General features: G+C 43.7%; 1 long non-coding RNA gene across 1 annotated transcript; it reads right to left on the reverse strand.

Annotated features, from left to right (window-relative positions):
* Nucleotides 1–6,079: 6,079 nt before the first annotated feature.
* Nucleotides 6,080–9,222, reverse strand: LOC135564603 (uncharacterized). Its single transcript, XR_010461163.1, has 2 exons — nucleotides 8,281–9,222; nucleotides 6,080–6,432 (listed from the first exon to the last, which is right to left on the reverse strand). It is a non-coding gene; the product is annotated as an uncharacterized LOC135564603 (long non-coding RNA).
* Between the last annotated feature and the right edge of the window lie 2,200 nt (nucleotides 9,223–11,422).

Below are 11,422 nucleotides of genomic sequence, written 5' to 3' on the forward strand. Positions count from 1 at the left end.
TCAAGGAACTTCACTATGTAAACTGGAAACCATATATCCTGAGGCTGCATTTATTGTAGCTGAGGATTTTAACAAAGCATGTTTGAGAACAAGGCTAACTAAATTCTATCAGCATATTGATTGCACTAAGCGCAGAATTAATACACTCGACCACTGCTACTCTAACTTCTGCGATGCATACAAAGCCCTCCCCCGCCCTCCCTTCGGCAAATCCGACCACGACACCATTTGCTCTTACCGTCTTATAGGCAGAAACTCAAACAGGATGTACCAGTGACTAGAACCATTCAATGCTGGTCTGACCAATCGGAAGATTGTTTTGCGGACTGGGATATGTTCCGGTCAGCCTCAGAGAACAACATTGATCTATACGCTGATTCGGTGAGTGAGTTTATAAAGAAGTGCATTGGAGATGTTGTATCCACTGTGACTATTAAAACCTACCCCAACTAGAAACAGTGGATGGATGGTGGCATTCGTGCAAAACTGAAAGGGCGAACCACCGCATTTAACCATGGAAAGAGGTCTGGAAATATGGCTGAATATAAACAGCATAGTTATGCCCTCTGAAAGGCAATCAATCAAGCAAAATGCCAGTACAGGGACAAAGTGGAGTCGCTATTCAACGGCTCAGACATGAGACGTATGTGGCATGGTCTACAGGAAATCACGGAATACAAAAAGAAAACCAGCTACGTCACTGACACCGACGTCACGCTTCCAGACAAACTACGCACCTTATTTGCCCGCTTTGAGGATAATACAGTGCCACCTTCGCAGCCCGCTAACAAGGACTGCACCCCTCTCCTTCTCCCTGGCCGATTTGAGTAAAACGTGTAAACCTCCGCAAGGCTGCTGGCCCAGACGGCATCCCTAGCCTCGTCCTCAGAGCATACACAGACCAGCTGGCTGGTGTGTTTACGGTCATATTCAATCGCTCCCTAGCCCAGTCTGCTGTCCCCACATGCTTCAAGATGGCCACCATTGTTTCTGTACCCAAGAAGGCAAAGAACTGAACTTAATGACTACCACCCCGTAGCACTCACTTCTGTCATCATGAAGTGCTTTGAGAAACTAGCCAAGAATCATATCACCCCCACCTTACTGGCCACCCTAGACCCACTTCAGTTTGAATACTGCCCCAACAGGTCCACAGACGATGCAATCGCCATCACACTGCACACTGCCCTATCCCATCTGGACAAGGGAAATACCTATGTAAGAATGCTGTTCATTGACTACAGCTCAGTATTCAACACCATAGTATCCTCCAAGCTCATCATCAAGCTGGAGGCCCTGGGTCTCAAACCCGCCCTATGCAATTAGGGTCCTGGACTTTCTTTTTTTTCTAATTTTGTTTCATCAGACCAGAGGACCTTTCCTCAAAAAGTACAATCTTTGTCCCCATGTGCAGTTGCAAACCGTAGCCTGGCTTTTTTTATGGCGGTTTTGGAGCAGTGGCTTCTTCCTTGCTGAGCAGTCTTTCAGGTTATGTCGATATAGGACTCGTTTTACTGTGAATATAGATACTTTTGTACCTGTTTCCTCCAGCATCTTCACAAGGTCCTTTGCTGTTGTTCTGGGAAAGTACGTTCATCTCTAGGAGACAGAACGCCTCTCCTTCCTGAGCAGTATGACAGCGGCGTGGTCCCATGGTGTTTATACTTTCATACTATTGTTTGTACAGATGAATGTGGTACCTTCAGGTGGTTGGAAATTGCTCCCAAGGATGAACCAGACTTGTGGAGGTCTACAATTTTGTTTCTGATGTCTTGGCTGATTTCTTTTGATTTTCCCATGATGTCAAGCAAAGAGGTACTGAGTTTGAGGTTAGGCCTTGAAATAAATCCACAGGTACACCTCCAATTGACTCAAATTATGTCAATTAGCCTATCAAAAGATTCTAAAGCCATGACATAATTTTCTGGAATTTTCCAAGCTGTTTAAAGGCACAGCCAACTTAGTGTATGAAACTTCTGACCCACTGGAATTGTGATACAATGAATTATAAGTGAAATGATCTGTCTGTAAACAATTGTTGGAAAAATGACTTGTCATGCACAAAGTAGATGTCCTAATCGACTTGCCAAAACTATAGTTGAACAAGAAATGTGTGGAGTGGTTGAAAAACAATTTTTAATGACTCCAACCTAAGTGTATGTAAACTTCTGACTTTAACTGTATATGTGACCAATAAAATTTGATTTAATGTTCCCGGGTTGGGTCTGAGAATAACATTGACTCTGTGACTGAGTTCATCAGGAATTGCATAGAGGATGTTGTTCCCACTGTGACGAGTATAATTTATCCAAACCAAAAAACATGGAAAGCGCAAACCACCGCATTTAACCACGGCAAGGTGACTGGGAACATGGATGAGTACAAACAGTCCAGCTATGCCCTCCTTAAGGCAATTAAACAAGCAAAACGTAAGTACAGAGACAAAGTGGAGTCGCAATTCAACGGCCTAGACACGAGACGAATGTGGCAAAGACTCCAGACAATCACAGTTTCTAAAGGGAAAACTAGCCACATGATGGACATCGACACCTTGCTCCCGGACAAGCTAAACACATTCTTCACCCTCTTCAAGGAAAACACACTGCCACTGCCGTGGGCCACCGTGGCTCACTAGGACTGTGGGCTTTCGTTCTCCATGGGCGACGTAAGACATTTAAGCGTGTTAACCCTCATAAGTCTGCTGGCCCAGACGGCATCCCTAGGCGAGCCCTCAGAGCATGTGCAGACCAGCTGGCTGGAGTGTCTCCAGACATATTCAATCTCTCCCTAACCCAGTATTTTGTTCCCACTTGCTTGAAAATGTTCACCATTGTTCCTGTACCCAAGTAAGCTACGGTAACATAACTAAATGACTATCGCCCGGTAGCACGCACTTCTATCATGATGAAGTCCTTTGAAAGGCTAGTTACGGATCATATCACCTTCCCCGACACCCTAGACCCACTACAATTTGCGTAACGCCCCAACACATCCACGGATGATGCAATTGCCATCGCACTGACCCCAGGTGGTGAAAGTGGGCAACAACACCTCCGTTACGCTGATCCTCAACACAGGGTACACCACAAGGGTGTGTGCTCACCCCCTCCTGTACTGCCTGTTCACCCATGACTGCATGGCCATGCACATCTCCAACTCAATCATGACGTTTGCAGACAACACAACAGTGGTAGACCTGATTACCAACAACGAGACAGCCTACAGGGAAGTGGTGAGGGCCCTGGCGGAGTGATGCCAGGAAAATAACCTCCCTCAATGTCAACAAAATGATGGAGCTGATCGTGGATTTCAGGAGAGAGCAAAGGGAGCATGCACCCATCCACATCGACAGGGCCGCAGCGTAGAGGTTGAAAGGCTTCAAGTTCCTCGGCGTGCCACTGACAGTGTGGTGAAGAAGGCACAACAGTGCCTCTTTCTTCTCAGGAGGCTGAAAAAAATATTCACCAGATGCATCTTATCGGGCTGTATCATTGCATAGTACGGCAACTGCACTGTCTGCAACCGCAGGGCTCTGCAGAGGGTGGTGCAGTCAGCCCAACGCATCACTGGGGGCACACTGCCTGCCCTCCAGGACGTTTTAATGTTTTTATTTAACTAGGCAAGTCAGTTAGGAACACATTTTTATTTACAATGACGGCCTACCCCGGCCAAACACTCCCCTAACCCGGACGACGCTGGGCCAATTGTGTGCCGCCCTATTTCACTACACCCGCGATAACATCTGCAAAATATGATTTTATTTTATTTTTGTGCCAATAAATAGACTATGTCAATCGCGACAGACAGAAAATACATCTATCCCTACCTTGTAGATCTACCCAGTATTTAAGGTTTGGTTTGACAATCTCCGAATGTCATTCAACTTTTGGGCGTTCTGTAAAAGCTCAGACACTCAGCCTTGTTAAAATGCACTCCAAAAAAAGTAGCTTTGCTTGACAATGCATATTCCTTATGGCCTAGATTCGAAGCTATCTGTGTAAATATTGCTATTTTGAAGAAAACCCTTCTTGATACTAGCCAGATGGCCACAGCTAACGTCCTGTTTGGCCCTGTCCGGGGGTGTCCTCGGATGGGGCCACAGTGTCTCCTGACCCCTCCTGTCTCAGCCTCCAGTATTTATGCTGCAGTAGTCAGCTAGGGTCAGTTTGTTATATCTGGAGTACTTCTCCTGTCCTATTCGGTATCCTGTGTGAATCTAAGTGTGCGTTCTCTAATTCTCTCCTTCTCTCTTTCTTTCTCTCTCTCGGAGGACCTGAGCCCTAGGACCATGCCCCAGGACTACCTGACATGATGACTCCTTGCTGTCCCCAGTCCACCTGGCCATGCTGCTGCTCCAGTTTCAACTGTTCTGTCTTACTATTATTCGACCATGCTGGTCATTTATGAACATTTGAACATCTTGGCCACGTTCTGTTATAATCTCCACCCGGCACAGCCAGAAGAGGACTGGCCACCCCACATATGCTCTCTCTAATTCTCTCTTTCTTTCTCTCTCTCGGAGGACCTGAGCCCTAGGACCGTGCCCCAGGACTACCTGACATGATGACTCCTTGCTGTCCCCAGTCCACCTGACTGTGCTGCTGCTCCAGTTTCAACTGTTCTGCCTTATTATTATTCAACCATGCTGGTCATTTATGAACATTTGAACATCTTGGCCATGTTCTGTTATAATCTCTACCCGGCACAGCCAGAAGAGGACTGGCCACCCCACATAGCCTGGTTCCTCTCTAGGTTTCTTCCTAGGTTTTGGCCTTTCTAGGGAGTTTTTCCTAGCCACCGTGCTTTTACACCTGCATTGCTTGCTGTTTGGAGTTTTAGGCTGGGTTTCTGTACAGCACTTTGAGATATCAGCTGATGTACGAAGGGCTATATAAATACATTTGATTTGATGATGAAGACAAATTTAATTCACTCTTCATAATCTCAACTCGGCAGCTAACACAGAAAGCTGTTTCGTGGAAACTAGTTCATCCATTGTGATGTAATTCTAATGTCAATATTAGTTACCGTAGTTAGCTAGCTTGGAGGAAGTATTTGGTGTTGTGTGCATTGCCTCTGTGCTCTTAGCATGCTGCCATCCCATAGCCCACATTACATATGACGTGTGACTGACTCAAAGACAGTAGTGTGAATATAGACAGAAACTGCTCCTCCAATAGAAATACCCGATCACCGATGTATGCGATGTCATGGCGACCTTGTCTAGCTAAACTCGGAAAACATGCCATTGGGTCTAACGGTCGTCTCGCACCAAACTACGCATGTGCAAGCCGTCAAATTAAAGGCACTCATTCGATTTGGTTGTTTGTCATTATCCCGAGGTTGGAATAACAACATGTTCAAATACTTTAGACATTGTCTCGAATCTAGGTTGTGCCTTTCGATTTCGAGAAATTTGCCAGCTAAGGAATCATTTCACTCCTCTCATTGATTTCTCAAACCCCAAACATCCGCCTGGTCTGTTTGGCAAGCGTTCCCGAAAGTCTCGCGATGTTACGTATCTGGTTTTAGAAACTCTGTGACTGGCTCATCCGTAGATATATGGAGAAAATAACCTTTTTTTTCTTCTTTTTTTTTGTTGGCTCACCCATGTGATGGTTTGTGCTCTCTGATTGGCTCAAAGTCAAGATGATGGCCAATGATGAGCATTGCCAATCTACAAGTAGAATCCGTAAATGCGTCGCTACGGGTCGGCAGCAAAGATGTATATCATTTTTATTTAACCTTTATTTAACTAGGCAAGTCAGTTAAGAACCAATTCTGCCTTGTTCAGGGGCAGAACAACAGATTTGCTGAAAATTAACGCAGTTGACAGTGAGAGGACTTTTCTTTTTTTTGCTGAGTTTAGTGATCATACCACACAAAGACATTCAAAGCTACATTCTTTTTTTATATGAACGACAAGCACAAATAGTAATAGCTGATAGGCAGCAGAGAGGCCAGGTGCATCATTGCACATGAAGGAACAGTGAAGACGAGACACACAAAATCTCCCTTATTGATCTTGTTACGGGACAATACAATTACCCTACCTAAATGAGCCTACAACACCACAATGCAATGAATAATTGCTTTATTGTTTTCAAGTGAGTACAACCCTTACGAAAAAAAGATTTCAGTCAGAGGGTGCAGAATAACTACAGTATCTTTGTAAAGATGTGCACTGAATTGCTGGGAAGCAAGTTTAGGGAATGAGTGTTTTAATAACTAAACACAACATAATACAAAATAAGAAACATGGACAACGCAGACATGACACAGAAACAATAACGCCTGGGGAAGGAACCAAAGGGAGTGATATATATATATATATAGGGAAGGTAATCAGGGAACTGATGGAGTCCAGGTGAGTGATGATGCGCAGGTGCGCGTAACGATGGTGACAGGTGTCATCACGAGCAGCCTGGTGACCTTGACACCGGAGAGGGAGCACACATGACAATCCTGCAAATACTGCGTCCAAAATAACAGTTTTTCCCCCCTGTAGTTATTGTGTAGTATACAATGCAGTTATTCTGAGTCCTTCCAGACTCATATCAAACATCTCCAATCTAAAATCAAATCTAGAGTCGACTTTCTATTCCGCAACAAAGCCTCCTTCACTCACGCCGCCAAACTTACCCTAGTAAAACTGACTATCCTACCGATCCTCGACTTCGGCGATGTCATCTACAAAATAGCTTCTAATACTCTACTCAGCAAACTGGATGCAGTTTATCACAGTGCCATCTGTTTTGTTACTAAAGCACCTTATACCACCCACCACTCGACCTGTATGCTCTAGTCGGCTGGCCCTCGCTACATATTCGTTGCCAGACCCACTGGCTCCAGGTCATCTACAAGTCCATGCTAGGTAAAGCTCCGCCTTTATCTCAGTTCACTGGTCACGATGGCAACACCCACCCGTAGGACGCACTCCAGCAGGTGTATCTCACTGATCATCCCTAAAGCCAAAACCTCATTTGGCCGCCTTTCCTTCCAGTTCTCTGCTGCCTGTGACTGGAACGAATTGCAAAAATCGCTGAAGTTGGAGACTTTTATCTCCCTCACCAACTTCAAACATCTGCTATCTGAGCAGCTAACCGATCGCTGCAGCTGTACATAGTCCATCGGTAAATAGCCCACCCAATTTACCTACCTCATCCCCATACTGTTTATATTTATTTACTTTTCTGCTCTTTTGCACACCAGTATCTCTACCTGCACATGACCATCTGATCATTTATCACTCCAGTGTTAATCTGCAAAATTGTAATTATTCGCCTACCTCCTCATGCCTTTTGCACACAATGTATATAGACTCTTTTTTTCTTTCTACTGTGTTATTGACTTGTTTATTGTTTACTCCATGTGTAACTCTGTGTTCTTGTCTGTTCACACTGCTATGCTTTATCTTGGCCAGGCGCAGTTGTAAATGAGAACTTGTTCTCAACTAGCCTACCTGGTTAAATAAAGGTGAAATAAAGTAAATAAATAAATAAAAAACGGTGTCCAAAATACCAGTAGACTACAGTTACTGAACTTTTTTTGTTAGGGAACATTCTCGGCTACAGTGAAAATGTAATTTAAATAACGGTGCAAAAGTCTTGTGATTGGAATGTTTAATTTGATTTGGATCAGTTGTGGGTCTACTCTCGACCAGTGCTGATTTTAGCATGTAAATCTTGGTGGGGCATACTCAAATAAAATGTTTTTGATGCATGGCAGCAAAGCCACTACATGACACAACACAACTCTAAACAATACATGCATTGCACTACAACGGTGACCAACTTTGCCTACATACTGTTAGGACCAACATAAAGCTGTCCCAACAGCAGACCTTTCTTTTCAGCACCATGGAGTGAATTCAGGACTAATGAGCGAACTAGGACGGGCGTAATCAATATAACTACTTGTTCAGCACTTTTGAAATGTACAGCAACAAAATTCAGAACATGGGCCGTAATCTCCCTGTACACCAAGTCAGAACCGTAGCATAAATAAAGGGGACATATAAGCAGACAATGAAAGCTCTTACAATATTCAATGATTACATTTCTCTAAAACAGGCTATAGGCTACATGTACACCATCAAGTCAGAACAGTAGGCTTAGTTATGAGGGGGAAAGTTACCTAATTGTTATGGTGAGGCACATGGGCTATTAACAGCTTACTACACAACATACACTTATTATTACATTCTTAGCTACAATATACATATCTCCCTGGCATATTACATAATTTATGTAGCAGCATATAAGACATTTTTGTACTCACTTGAACTGGAAGGTGGCGCCTGTTGTTGAAATGCATTCCAGGTGACTACCTCATGAAGCTGGTTGAGAGAATGCCAAGAGTGTGCAAAGCTGTCATCAAGGCAAATGGTGTCTACTTTGAAGAATCTCAAATATAAAATATGTTTTGATATGTTTAACACTTTTTTGATTACTAGATGATTCCATATGTGTGATTTCATAGTGTTCACCTTTATTCTACAATGTAGAAAATAGCAAAAAAATTATGAGTAGGAATGGAATGAGTAGGTGTTTCCAAACTTTTGACTGGTACTGTAGTTATGCCAAGCTTGTAGCATCATACCCAAGAAGAGTCGAGGCTGTAATTGCTGCAAAAGGTGTTTCAACAAAGTACTGAGTAAAGGGTCTGAATACTTATGTAAATGTAATATTTCGGTTTTTATTTATGATTTGTCATTATGGGCTATTGTGTGTAGATTGATGAGGGGGAAAGGGATTTAATCCATTTTAAAATAAGGCTGTAATGTAACAAAATTTGGAAAAAGTCAAAGAGTCTGAATACTTTCTGAATGCACAGTATGTCCATGGTAAATTATGGTAGAAATGTATATTGGGGCAATCATGATGGAACATTTCTAGTGTAAGGATGTTCATGGAAAGAGTACTTAGCTGCTCAGTTGGCCTTTGCCTGGGAAAAGAGCAGGCTGGTCAGGTAACAGGTTGGCTAGAGTCGAGCCATACCTGAGTTTTGTTACAGGCAAAGAGTTGTTGCTGGAATAGTTTACACTGAGAATATATTTAATTTGTTCATATCGTTGTCAAAGTCCTGTTTTTTTTCTTCTGTACAACGTTTGTTGGCCAACTCGTCCTGCATCTGTTAACATTGTAAATAAAAGACTGATATAAGAAAATAAGAGCAGTGAGCACTAGAACATCCTGTCACTGTTTCTCCCGCTCACCAAGCGACGAGTTTTGTATGGAGGTCAATGAGTGTCGAATTTGGTTAACAAAAAATGGAATGGCTTATTTGCTACTTGTGGCGTCATTGATGCAATAGAAGTTTCGTAATGCTTATGTTGTTATGAGTGTACTGATATAAGTAGGACACGTGACATCCCGGCAATTTTGAGAAAAAAACACTTTATATCGGAGTTGTGCAAAATTGGGGGGAGGGTTGTCAAACTTGTTTTTTTGCTTTGGGTAAGGTTGTGTGGTTTTTTATTGCGCACAGGGGAGGGTAGTGCGTGTGCAGTGTGAAGCCAAAGCCACAGATCGGAAAGTGAAACTGACACCTGCTGAAGAAAACAGATTTTGGGTCCAGTTATCCGACTCGTTTCGCCTCTTCTTCTCTGGTGCCAAAGACAATGGACACACTGACAAGTACGTGTCTCTCTCGCAAACAATGGGAGTCGTTGTCCACAAGGAGGCGCCGCGGGCTGTCTAGCTCCCGCCTATCCTTTATTTGGATTGGTGGATACATCTCGTTGTTGTAATATTTTGTTGAATATTCGATGAGGGTTGTTGACGTCAACCACCTGTAGTCAATGGAGAGAGACGCTATGCTAATAGCCTTATGTCATGAATATGCATAGCTATCCCGAGACAACTCCAATATAAAGTTGCCATTGTGTCACGTGTTCTACTTCTATCAGTACACTCGTAACAACTTAAGCATTAAGAAACGTATATTCGATCAACGAAGCCACACAGCAAATAAGCCATTACACTCATTGACCTCCATAAAAAATTATTCGCTTGGTGAGCGGGAAAAAAACGCCACTTGCTGGAGGGAGACAGATTGGGCCTCTCTCTTCCTCTCTGCTGGTGCTCATGTGGAAGCATGCCATGCACATCTATGGTGGGATGGCTTGAGTTTGAAGTGGAAGGAGTACAGGGCTTAGCATGTCTCACGAGGAGGCTAAAAATTGTTTTAGGGAGTTTTTCGAGCCACCGTGCTTTTACACCTGCATTGCTTGCTGTTTGGGGTTTTAGGCTGGGTTTTTGTACAGCATGTTGAGATATCAGCTGATGTAAGAAGGGATTTATAAATGCATTTATTTGATTAAAAAAAATATTTAAATATTTTTAAAAGGAATCTGGTAATTAGGTGGAAAAGAGGGTGGGTGCTGTTGAGTCGGCGAAGGTAACCCAAAGTGGACTTGTGATGTTTGTTTGTGTTTCTTCAGATCAGAGGGAGCAGGCACACCGTGCGACGCAACTTGGGGAAAGTATCTTACTATGCACTTAGGTACAGGGCACCATTGAAAGAAGTGATTACTGGGGTGGCGTTAAATGTGGAGGTGGAGCAATTTAAGTTGCAGATTCCTGGTGTTTGTGACTCCCACCGTTTGGTGCGACGCAGGTCCAGTTGGGAGCGTGGTGAAACAGAAGGGAGTCTGTTCTTTGAGCTTGATTCAGAGGATTTACCTGATAAAGTAATGTTAGGATATATGAGTTATGCTGTTAGAGCTTTTGTGCTGAATCCACTGCAGTCTTACAGGTGTCATGTTTATGGGCATGTCACAGCAGTATGTAGAAGGGAGAATCCAAGATTTGGGAAGTGTGCAAGAGGACATGGGACAGAATAATGTTAAGTTTCGGTAGGAAAAGTTGTGTGTGTCAACTGAGAGAGAGGCAGGTTAAGGTGGCCAGGGTCAGAGAGGCAGGTTGAGGTGGCCAGGGTCAGAGAGGCAGGGTGAGGTGGCCAGGGTCAGAGAGGCAGGTTGAGGTGGCCAGGGTCAGAGTAGTGCAGAAGATTCCGCATGCTGAGGCAGTGAAGAAAGTAGAGGGAGGTTCAAGGGTAAGAGATTCTGAGAGGAACCCTGTGAATATTAGGTCTGTGCTAGAACAGAGGGATAGGCCAACGAGTGATATGTTTCAGTAAGGTTAGCTTCTTAGTGTTCATAGAAATGGTTACCAACTATGCCGCAGAGATGGATGTAACGCCTTGATCACACTGATCACATTGTACAAAATGGTACGCAGCATCATCTTTGTGTGCATCAAAAGTTCAACATTTACCTTCTGCTACCATTTCTGTCAAGCTGTCTACGCATACAGTTTGATGCATATGTTCGATAAATACAAGGTATGCACCACACAGAACGCACTGCAACTGCCTCTGCAACGCAATGCTGCAAGGCAAACGCAGAGTTCCATTAGAA

Source organism: Oncorhynchus nerka, linkage group LG25 (genome assembly GCF_034236695.1).
Source record: "Oncorhynchus nerka isolate Pitt River linkage group LG25, Oner_Uvic_2.0, whole genome shotgun sequence".
In the NCBI taxonomy this organism is placed as follows: domain Eukaryota; kingdom Metazoa; phylum Chordata; class Actinopteri; order Salmoniformes; family Salmonidae; genus Oncorhynchus; species Oncorhynchus nerka.